Source organism: Zalophus californianus, chromosome 4, assembly GCF_009762305.2.
Source record: "Zalophus californianus isolate mZalCal1 chromosome 4, mZalCal1.pri.v2, whole genome shotgun sequence".
Taxonomy (NCBI): domain Eukaryota; kingdom Metazoa; phylum Chordata; class Mammalia; order Carnivora; family Otariidae; genus Zalophus; species Zalophus californianus.
Window position 1 is genome coordinate 188554307 of NC_045598.1, and position 11580 is coordinate 188565886.

At 58.2% G+C, this 11580-nt stretch overlaps 1 long non-coding RNA gene across 1 annotated transcript; it reads right to left on the reverse strand.

Annotated features, from left to right (window-relative positions):
- Positions 1–609: 609 nt before the first annotated feature.
- Positions 610–3884, reverse strand: LOC113911425. The gene is made up of 3 exons (XR_003516467.1): positions 3600–3884; positions 1567–1674; positions 610–1394 (listed from the first exon to the last, which is right to left on the reverse strand). It is a non-coding gene; the product is annotated as an uncharacterized LOC113911425 (long non-coding RNA).
- Between the last annotated feature and the right edge of the window lie 7696 nt (positions 3885–11580).

Consider the following 11580-nt stretch of genomic DNA (forward strand, 5'->3'; position numbering starts at 1 on the left):
CCAGCCCAAAATACTGGTGTGCCTACTGCCACCTAGTGGCAGTGTATAATAATTACAGGAACAGTGTAAGAGGAAAGGTTTTACAGAAAGCAGTGACTGAAAACCTCAAGTTATAAGCGGACGGGAAACATGGGACCCTGGCATCAAGTTGTTCAATAAATATTTGTTGAACGAATAGATCATTGCCAAGCTGTTCTGTCAGCTGCTTTTGATTCACAGTCTCCATGATTTCCTTTTCCCCCCATTTAGAAAGTAAAATTGATTTAGAAATTAAAGAGAAAAAGAGCAGTCATCCCTGGCTTCTGTACTCAGTTTCCAGAATGAATTCTGGTTAATGATCTTAATGCTTTCTTTCCATCTTACTTTTTAAGAAAAAAAATCACATTAAAACAAAATAGAAGTGATACCTGCTCATTATAAAGAATTCATAACATGATGGATGTGAGAAAACTGCCCCAGTCCCACCAGCCTGAAATAACCATTGGCGTTAGGTGAACATCATTTTGGGCGACTTACATGCAAGTACACAAACAGAAGGATGGATGAGGAGCAGATGGGTAGAAAGACTTTTATAAAACCAGAAGAATCATATATTGGATACTATTTTTATTTAATTTTACTTGAATTTAAACAAAAGAAGAAGAAAGGGAAGCTAATGGAGTTGCTGGGTTCATATACATAGTTCTTTTATACAAGAGATATTTTCAATAAAATATCCTTCCAAGTTTAAGAGAAGAAACCGTGGGGACATTAAAAGGTTGACGTCATTAAGATTTTTTGCAAAGACACATTATCATTTTTGTTGTATAGTCTGACTTCTTGCTGTGAAACATGAGTTCATTGGCCCAAAAGCATTGGCATGAGCATGCGGTTTTGAGTATATGGAAGTCCTTTCATACCAGCTGGTAAATATCAGCTGCTGGGCTCTGTCCACAGAGGTCTGCATCCCGGCTACCCTGATCCACCACCAGGAGCAGTCCCAACCCCATCTCCTCAGGATCCAGGGCAACAGGGCAAATGGGACTCTGGACCCTTCCCCAGGACTGCCTTCAACACCCCAGTTCAAGCAGAGCAGCTCAGTTTTTATCCGTTGTATATACTGGGTGCCCACGCAAGGCATTGCTGGCAAGACGTTTTCAGCATCCAAGGGGATTGAACACCGCTGCTCAGGGTCAGTCCTCAGAGCCTTGCAGCTTTACCATCCCTAGCCTCAGAGAATAGAGAACTTTCTGCCTAAGCACGCCTAGCTCATGAAGCAGTCAGAGAACACATCTGCAACCTGGGTGTAATTCCCTTGCATCCTGATTGGCAGCAGACATGGTCCTTCCGCGTGGAAACTCCCCGTGATCCTGCTCCAAATAGGGTGAGGCAAAAGGTGTGGAGCCCAGGCGCACCTGCAGGCAGCGGGAAGGGAGTGAGCTTGCTCAGGCTCGGCTCCGCACCTGGACCCATGCCCAGGTTCTCATGCTGAAGATCTTCCCCCATCCTGTGAGAGGTGCTTTCTCTCGCCACCACCTCCCACCCCTGCTTACAGGTGAGGACTCTAAGGCTTGGGGAAGCACGTACCTGCCTGAGAACCCGCTGGCCCCTCCAGGTACGGCCTGGACGTGAACTCAGGTCTGTCTCATGCCAAAGTCTTTGCTCTTTCGGTGCGGCCTCTGAGGACACCCCATCCTGTGTGGAGAAGGAAGGGGGGTCAGGAGCGGCCCCAGGAAGGGGCTGGGAGTGGGAGGCCAGAGGATACCTTCGTGCTCCCTTTTGGTGACAAAGCTCCTAAAACATGACTTGGCACCTTTGTGTCCCCGAGCGCAGCAGGGCCAGGCACTGGAAGCCTCGGAGCACATGAATAAAGGCGGGAGCATGAGCCCCCAGCCCATGCTAACAGATCGCAGAGGTGGTCTTGCAGTCAGAGGGCCCTGGGTTGGAGGCCCAGCTCTGCCCCTTATCCCTGTGGCCTCAGGCAGATTACTGTCCTCCTGGAGGGATTTGTTCCCCTCGCCCTCACTGTGCGCACCTTATCTTCACCCTGGGTTCGGCCGGACCCTGTCACCCTCACATTTTCAGTGACCTCCAGCTGCAGCAGTGGATACCAACCCCGGAAGTCCATCAGAACCAGCCGGGAACTTTCCAACTGTGGTCTATGGATCAGAATCCAGAACCCAAAGCTGTGGCCTTGGTGAGGAAGCCCAGAGTCATTGGCCCAAAGGAAAATCTGCAAGCCCCTTGCCCAGCATCTAGGCACTTTGTGATTTTGGTTTCCACCTTCATCCAGTCTGATCTCTTGCTAGACCCCAGCCCCGTACCCATACTTCTTTTGCCCTAGACTCCTCCTGGCACCTGGGTCACATCCACATTGGAGCTCACACTCTTCTTGCTGCCTGGAACATCCTTCCCCTACCCACTTTCCTTCTGACAAACTCCTACTCTCTCTTCAAGACCCCATTCAAAGGTCACCTCCTCTGTGAAGCCCTCCCTAAATGTTCCCACAGCCACATTTCTATTCCACATTCTTCTTAAGTGGTATGGTGGGTATGTGGTCCTTGTGCCTGTTTCCCTGTTAGTCTGGCATCTTTCAGGGGGCTTGGACCTGACACAGAGTAGTGAAGGAATGAATGAACAAATTAATGAATGCATGTCCACCTTTGGGTGCAGGGCCTAGCTCGTAGGACATGTTCCCAAGGTGTGTTGATGGCTGGTGGAAGACAGAGTTTCTGGGGCTTTGTCACAACTGCCCAGCAATGTAGAAGTTTCCAGGGAAGGCAGAGACCTTGAGGTCATTGGATATTCATTTTCTTTTCTTCAACAAACATGTATATAATATATAGTCTTGGTAAAAATTCAGATAATCATGGAATTGTGCAAAATAAGCCATTCACACAGCCAGCCCTCCTCCCTACCCACAGAGGCTGAGGCCACCTCTGCTGGCTTATTTATTTTCAGTGGAATGTTTGGTTTCTCCCCACCCTGGACCTGGGGACCCAGCGTGCAGGGGGCGCCCTCAAGGGGACGGCTCAGGGACCTCTGCCACGTGCCCTCCAGCGGTCAGCCAGCCCCACGGTTGAGGGCTTCTGAGCATAACCGGCTCCTGATGCCTGGTGCCGGTCAGTCTGCCTGCAGCCGGCGGCCATGCCTCCCTGACCCTGTCTCTTCATCTCTAACCTCTCGTCCCAGCTGCCTGCGTGGTCGTGGGGGCTGCTGGAGACCTGGACAAATGTTCTTCCTTTCTGCCACCTCCAGCCTACGCTGCGACTGGCTGAAAGCAGGGCTGCTGGAGCTCCCGGTCCTGGACAGGCTGGATGAGTATACGAGACTCCTGAACCCAACCAGAGCCTGCGCTTCCTCCCTCCCTCCCTCCCTCCCTCCCTCCCTCCCTTCCTCCCTCCCTTCCTTCCTTCCTTCCTTCTTACACATGCTCTGAGCACCCACTCTGGACCCAGAGAGCCAAGCCCCATGCGCTGGGACCCCCAGGAAGGAGACTGTCATAGGCCAGGAAGCTGACAGGCCGTGCAGAGCCCAGATAGTGCTGGGAAGCAGGCGGACAGCAGGACCACCGTGCCTGGGGCCAGTGTGAATGGGGGAGGATAACCAGGTGCACTTACCTCTCCTCCGCTCCCTCCTTCCTTCCCTTCCTCCGTCTGCATTTACTGAGCAACTGCCTGTTCCCGGCCCTGGGGACACTGGGTAGAAAGGAGACGTTGGCATCCCCAAGACCTCACAGCCCCATGAGGACACAAGCAGTGGAGGCAGGTGCAGAGTCGAGGGAGGTTTCCCTGTGGGGCTGGACGTGAAGGGTGAGGAAGGGCGGACCCGGTGGAGGGAACTGCATGCCCGAAGGCACGGAGGCTGGAGGCCGGACAGCAGCAGCTGGTGTGGGAGCTGCTGACAGCCCTTCACTGGGGGAAGGCGGGGTCCGGAGCCCTGGCCGCCCTGGGCTCCCCTGACTCATTTCCTGGCCCCTTGGCCTCTTCGACCTCCTTTGCTCCCGGCTGTCCAGGAGGAAGTGGCACGGGCCTCTGGCTGCACAAAGGGAGGCTTTGACATTGGAGAAGGGGTGAGGAAGGAGGGGCGAGTGGTGTGTGTGTATTTTTGGATGTGGCTCAGGAATCTGCTCCTCTTTCTTCCCCTCCGACACCATGGCAACCAGGCCTGCAGCTGGGGGGAGCTGCCTGCGGGAGAGCTGCTTAGCCGAGGGGGTGGGCTGGGGCACAGGCCTGGCGAGGCTGCTCTGCTCTGAGCCTCAGTGTTGCCATCTGCAGTGTGGGGAGAGCGATACAGGGTTGGCAGGACTGAACAGGGCCCCCAGGGAGCAGATGCCCAGGCAGGACTAGTGGGGCCAAGTCTGTGAGGTAAGAGAGGGAGCCGGGGAGCATCCTGGATGGGCTAGAGTCCCTTTGCGTTTGGCGAGGCCATCAGGGAGTCCTGCAGCCGAGTGGCCCATTGGCGGTGGCTGTACCTCTTGGGAAGCTGGTGGCCCTCTGCACCCTTGGTCTCTGCCCGGGAGCACCCAGGGGAGACTGGGCTGCGCCATGAGCGGGGAGCAGGGCGTGGCGGCCACCTGGAGCTGGGGGTCTGAGTGGGGGTTTTGTGGCCGCCCCACTGCCCAAACCCTCCCCTGCCAAGGTACTGGGGCTTTGCTGTTTCCAGAACTCAGTCAACGGCAGAGGAGGGGCCGGGGAAGGAGGGGCCAGCCCTATGTTTGTGTCCTGGGGCTGCTGTGACAAATGGCCACAAACTGGCTTAAAAAACAGGAAATACCCTCCCACCATCTGGAAGCCAGGCTCTGAAATCAAGGTGTCCGCAAGGCCAGACTCCCTGTGAGGCTCTGGGAAGGATGCTCCCTGCCTCTTCCAGCTTTGGGGGCCTCAGGCCTCCCTGGCTTGTGGCCGCATCCCTCAATCTCTGCCTCGGTTTCCATGTGGCCTCCTCCCGTGTCTCTGTGAGTCCCCCTCCTCCTTACAAGGGCACAGATCCCTAGATACAGGGACCGCCCTGCTCCCGCATGACCTCATCTTAATGAATGACATCTGCAAACACGCTTTTCCCAAATAAGGCCACATTCTGAGGTTCTGGGTGATTACGAATTTTGGGGGGACACTTCAACCCGCTACAACCCGTTGGGCAGCTGGGGGCGGGGAGCTGGCCTGTGTGAACAAAGGTCTGGGGAGGAGCACTCCGGCAGAGATCAGGGGTCCCATAGGGTGGGGTGGGGTGGGATTTCAGGTGATGGTGGGTCAGCGCTAGGGGAGAACCAGCAAAAGGAAGGTGGGACTGAGCCAGGAGATCAAGGTCCCTGTTCCCTACCACCCACCCAGCCACATTCACTCACACACACACACACGCACACACACACACACACACACTCACGTGCATGCAGGGCAAGGTCATGTCCCTGTGTTTGCCTGCCGTGGCCGGGGGCCCTGCTCTCCCTCCAGGCTCCTCCTGGGACCCAGTGCCTGCAGAAAGTCCTGCCCAGCGACCCTGGGCCTCCCTGGGCTTGGCTCCATCACTGCCACTAGGCAGGAGGGAGGCAGTGGGGCGAGACTCCTGTCTTAGCCGCACCCTGCCAGGGGCTCAGTTGCCCTCATCAGTGAAAGGGATGATGCTCGGCAGGGGGCTGCTGGGGGTGACTTCAGCATTGCGCCCATGGCGGTATCCCCTCCAAGGTGGGATGGGCCCTCTCTGCCCCAGGAGGGATGGGGAGGAGGCAGTGGGGGGTCCAGCTCCTGGCCTGAAGGCAGGGCCTTGGGAAAGTCCTGCACAGGGTGGGGGGCCTCCTGGGCTCTGCTGGCGGTCAGCACAGGCATCCTCCACACCTGCACGCACACTCACACAGACCCCACCTGCTCTCACTCACAAGCACACACTTATTCTTGCACATTCCTGCTCACACACTCAACTCCACACAGCCACACTGACCCCTCCTTGCAGCCACTCATGCCAGGCCCTCCGCCCAGCAAGAGCGCAAACAACGCCTTCTAGGATGCCAGGTCTCCCTTCCCCCCTCCCCTCCTCTCCTCTCCCTTCCTCCCCCTCTGCTCTCCTCTCCCTTTCCCTTCCCTCTGCTCCCCCTCTCCTGTCCCCTCCCCTCCCACCTTCCCCTCCCTTCCCCTCCTCTCTGTCCGGGCCTCCCTGCCCCAGTTTCTGGGTTGTCCCAGTGGAACTCAGAGAACAGGCAGTTCCTGGCGCGTCCCCACCACTTCCCTCCTCCTGCCCTTTCCTGGAAGCTCTGGAAACCGGGAGAAGGCGGCCAGGACGGAAGCAGGGTGGAAGCCCAACGGAGCTGAGCGTGGAGCTGGGCAGACACACAGCCCAGCACGCGGTGGGGCCTCACGGGCCCAGCTTCTGCCCTTCCTGGGCCTAGTTCATTTTGGGAGGAGGGGGTACCCCAGCTTCTCAGCGGGTGTCCCCACCCCCCGCACACCCAGCTCCTCCTGCACAGATGCCCCTCCCCTGGTCCAGGGTCCCAGTTTCTCACAGCACCCCCCGCCCCCCCCCCCCCACTGTGTCTGCCGTTCAGCCTCTAGATCCACAGCTGGGCTGTGTGTTGGGGGTACAGCTTCTGGGTCCTGCAAGACACTCTCCTTTGCTCCTGTGCAGGGAGGGGGTGGACTGGGTGAGGACGGCCTGTGGACGCCCAGACCCAGGGCCCTCTCCGGCACCCACCTCGGAGCCCCCCTTTCAAACTAGCCCACGGTGGGGGGGGCTGTGTCTGGACTGTACTGAGCTCATGCCTGGCACAAAATAGATGCTTAGCCCCCAGGGGCGTTGTTCCCAAGCGCAGAGCTTCATCTGACGCATGGAAACCGGCCCCAAGTCTCAGGCAAGGAAGGGTCAGCCTCGGGTCCCAACCTCAGGCCCCTCCTTCGGGGACCGCGCGGCACCTGCGGCCCCCTGCGGCCCCCTGCCGTCTACACTGTTGTTAATACTAGCACTCGGCATTGAGCACACAGAGGTCCTGCCTTCCTCCAGAGGGCGCCTCCAGTTCCAAGGACTAGGTTTATTACCTCGTTTTCCCTGGATGGGTTGAGGTCAGAGAGCTGAGGTAGGGCACGGATGCCAACCTGGTTGGCCTCTCCCAGTCCCTCCACTGTGCCAAGTGTTTCAACCTCAGGGCCTTTGCACTGCTGTCTCCTGTGCTGGAACTCTGTTCCCCTTGCTCTGTGCCTCAGCGACTCCTTGGTGTTCTTCCTATCTCAGCCCGAATGTCACCTCCTGGGAAAGCCCTTCCCCCACCCCCACCCCCACAGCCCCCCTCACAGAATCCACTGACCTGCCAGGAGGCACTTATAATGTGTCCAACGTACTCGGGCGTTTGCTGGTTTTCTGCCTGTCCCCTCTGCTGCCCCTAATTTCCCTGAGAGCAGGAACGAGGCATCCCTTGTCCCAGGGCCCAGCAAGGCATCTGGCATGCAGTAGGTACTCAGTGAATAGATAGGACATACTGGGAACAGTGCTGAGGGCTTCCAGACCATGGGTCTGTGTCTCCAGACTCCATCATCTGGAGGGGACCGACCAGGTCAGGCCAAACGGACTGGGCTGGGTTGGAGTCTCTGGGCAGGACAAACTGGGTCAGAGCATGTGGGGCAGAGCCAAGCTGCAAGGCCCAGGAGTGCGTGAGCCAGTGGGCCGGGGCCAGGAAGGGCCCCAAAAGGGCTTGGTGGCCAGAGGCCGGGGCCCTACAGCACACGGAGCATTTGGGGTGGGACCCAGGGTCAATACTCTTTGCAGATTGTCTGCTCTCCTGGGCAGCTGTGGCCCCGGGGGCGTGGGGGCAAGTCAAAGACTTGGGCTCTGGCCAACCTAGTCCAAATCCCACCCCATCCCTTACTGACCATGTGCCTGAACGTCACTCCTCTGTGCCCAGCCTCCCGCAGCCCAGGGCCTGGAGACTGGGGGGTTTTGGGGGGCCCAGGGACCCTTTCATGGTCCTGGGGGCCAGCGAACACCAGGCCAGTCCTGGATGCTCTCCCTCCTTGCCCAGAGGTGTGGACCAAGAAGCAGCAGACCAGGAGGTGAAGGAAGGAGCTCACAGTGGCTCATTCTGGTGTTTATGTGGGAAAATAGAACATTGCATCAAAATCAACTTGTTTTGTTTGGTTCAGACACCTGGGTCACAGAAGTTCCATTGTTATGTGCTGGCAGCCAGCCTCCAAGGTGACCTCCAGGGACCCCGCTTCCTGGGACTCACACCCTGAAGTGTCCTCCCGTCGGGGGCGGGCTGACCCGTGTGACCCCCGGCTGTGGTGGAAATGAGTGACGTCTGGGGCCAAGCCACCACGGGCATGTGGCTCCGGTCTTGCCCCCCAGACCACTGCTCTGGGGGAAGGCAGCGCCGTGCCGTGAGGGTGCTCAAGCACGTGGGTGGAGGGGCCCAGGGGTGAGGACAGCCACGTGAGTGGGACAGCCTGGCCAAGGGCACGGCCAGAGGGCGCGGCCCGAGCAGCCACCTTGACTGCTGCAGGGGGAGAGACCTGGGGCCTGGAGCAGCCAGCCGGCTCAGTCCCAGATCCCGGGCCCCCAGAGGGAGGATGGGAATGTTCGTTGTGGGGGACTCTGATAGCCAGCGACAGTCAGCCAGCGCACACATGTGTGATAGGCCCTTTCCTTTCAGAGAAAGCCGACCCTGAGCGGCGCTCAGGTGGGGAGGCCCACCTCGTGCCCCTGCTCCAAACGGGAAACTGCCTCCTCCTTCCTTCTGATTTCAAGTGGATCAGAATGCGGGCTCCGAGCCCTGGAACCAAGAGTAATTGGTTCGGGGTGGCCACTCGGCAGAGCCCGTGCAGTCTGCTCTCAGGGAGCAGGGTCAAAGCAGGAACTGAGGCACAAGTATCATGCTGGCCACCGCTGTGGGCACCTGGGTTCCACCCCTGCGGCAGCTCGGTTCCACCCTGCGGCAGCTCCCGGGGAGCCTGTGAAGGGATCCCAGAACTGTCTGCGGTGCATCGTTTATCCGCTGGCTTCTCCCCTGGCTGAGGGGTCAGGGGCAGCCTCACGGGCATGCCTGCTCACGTGTGGAGCTGCCCCCAAGGGCCCCCCACCCGGAGAGAAGCCTGGGGGAGGACGCAGGTCGGGTGTAGCCCAGGCCCAGATGAGGGGCCAGGGGGTGACCTCTGAGTGGGTGACTGCACGGAGCTGGTCATCCCAGTGTGGCTGGCGTGGGGTGGGCAGAGGAGATGTGAGTTTGCATCAGGACCAGTTCGATCCAGGGGCCTGCAGGCCCCGCCCCCACCCTGCTGGGGAACAGATCCTGGCAAATGATCCTAAGACACAGGTTTGCTCATTCTCTTCGCAGGAGCTCTCCTTTTATACAACTCTGCTGAAAGAATGTATCAAAATATTTTATACAGTAAAGAAAACACTGGGGGAACATTGCCCAGTGAATTCCCTCATGGTTTAGCTTAATTAAGTGATTTCAAATGCCCACTGTGGGGAAGGCACCTAAGTTTCTGCTTGTGAACCAACTCTGACCTTTTTTTTTTTATTAAAGATTTTATTTATTCATTCATGAGAGAGAGAGAGAGAGAGACAGAGAGAGAGAGAGAGAGGGAGAGGGAGAAGCAGGCTCCCAAGGAGCAGGGAGCCTGATGCGGGACTCGATCGCAGGACTCTGGGATCATGACCTGAGCCGAAGGCAGACACTTAACCATCTGAGCCACCCAGGTGCCCTCAACCCTGACTTCTTGGTAATGGCGGCCTGAGGGTTGGGTTAAGAAGGTTTCTGCGGCCGAGCCCAGGCTCCATGGGCGAAGTGCTGCCGTCCATCATAATGACAGGCATGGACAAGGGCGACCCCACAGCCATTTGCACACTGCGGTAGGCTGGGTCAGGGTCTCCAAGGATAGCCAGGTCCTAATCCCTGAAACTCATGAATGTTCCTTGCTCTGCAAAGGAGACTTTGCCGGTGTGACTCAATTAAAGACCTTGAAACGAGAGGATTACCCTGCAGTGTCTGGATGGGCCCTGAATGCAATGGCGAGTGTCCTAAGAGGGAAGCAGGGTGGGAGTTGATGTGGACAGAAGGCAAGGCTCACACTGCTGGCGCTGAAGATGCAGGACTGCCCCGGGGAGGCAGGGAGGCAGCTCCGGATGCTGGAAAAGGCAGGGAACGGACTCTCCCCAGAGTTGTTGGAGCGCACATCCTGACAACACCTTGATTTCGGTCACTGGATCTGTGTGCAGACTTGTGGTCTCCGGAACAGTGGGAGAATGATCTTGGGTTGTTTTAGGCCACGGAGACGGCAGTCGTTTGTCACAACGGCCCGGGAAGGAACACGCACACCGTCCCCGCCTCTTCCATCTGCCCCGGGAAGGACCCTCTGCCCCATTCCAGCTGCATTTCTTGAGCATTCCCTGGGCGCATCCGCCCACCCCTATCGGCCCCCACTGCTGCGGGACACGCGGTACACACCTGGTAGGGGAGGCCGGCAGGCCCTGGCGCGGGTGCTGGGGGGCCCTCGCCTCCCAGAAAGGCCTTCGGCGCATCGAGTCTGCACAGACGTTCATCGCTGTGCGTCATGGCGCTGAGCGCAGAAGCTGGAGCTGCAGCACGTGGCCTGCAACCCGCATGACGTGTCAGGTGGGAAATGTCCCGCTGTGTCTAGTGGGAGGTGGGGTCGCCCGGGCAACCTCGGGTGGTTTCTGTTTCTGGGGTGCCGCCTCTCTTGGAGGCTCTTTCAGCTCTGCTCCCATGCCCGTCCACAGTCCCCTTGACAAAGCCCCTCCAGAAAATCGTTTCCTGCGGGTACAGTGATGGTGCCATCTGGAGAGGAGGCACGGATGGCAGTGGCCCCGTCTGGAGGACATGGAGGAGGTCCAGAGGGGAGCCCTTGGCAGTCCCTGCAAGGCTCCCTGGGGGGATGGCGAGGCGGTGGGGTGGCAAGGGAGCGGAAGCCCTCAGGGTGCGTGGGGCACACACACATCACCCCACACTCCTGGGCGGAGCAGCCATGGCCCACTGTGCAGGCGAGGCCACTCAGCACAGATAGGGCGAGTTACTTCCTTGAGGGCACACAGCAGGAAACGGGCAGAGCTGGAAATGGAACCTGCCTTGCCCGGGGTCGTGTCTCCTTTTGCAGTGATCTCTGGGTTAGTGCCCCGTTGCCCGGTGGCTGCCTGCCTGGCCCCTGCCCGCTGTGTGTGTGACGGTGCCTCAGCCCCGGGGAAGAACACCGTCCCATTACGGCACACAGTGTCCCGTCCTAACCACTCGTGGTCAGAAACCACATAGTCCCAGGTCACAGCAGGCCTCAGCTGGGACCCAGCAAGGGGACTTCCTCACTGTGGCTTCTGGGCATCTGCTCTCTTTGTCCCCTTCCAGGCTGGTGACCTCCCTGGGGTCACACTGTATTGTGATGAGGGCCCTGTCTCCCCAGCTATGGCTTAGAATACACAGCACCATTATTTATTCTTTGCTTCTACCTGCCTGCCTTCTTTGCAGAGTTTTTTGTTTTGTTTCGTTTTTACTTTGAAAAGAAAATGGATTCAGCATTCTGCAAACCACCCATTGGACTTCTTGCATGAACTTGATCAGAAACGGACCCGTGGCCGAGTGCTGACTGATCCCAGCTCCCAGCACCGCCC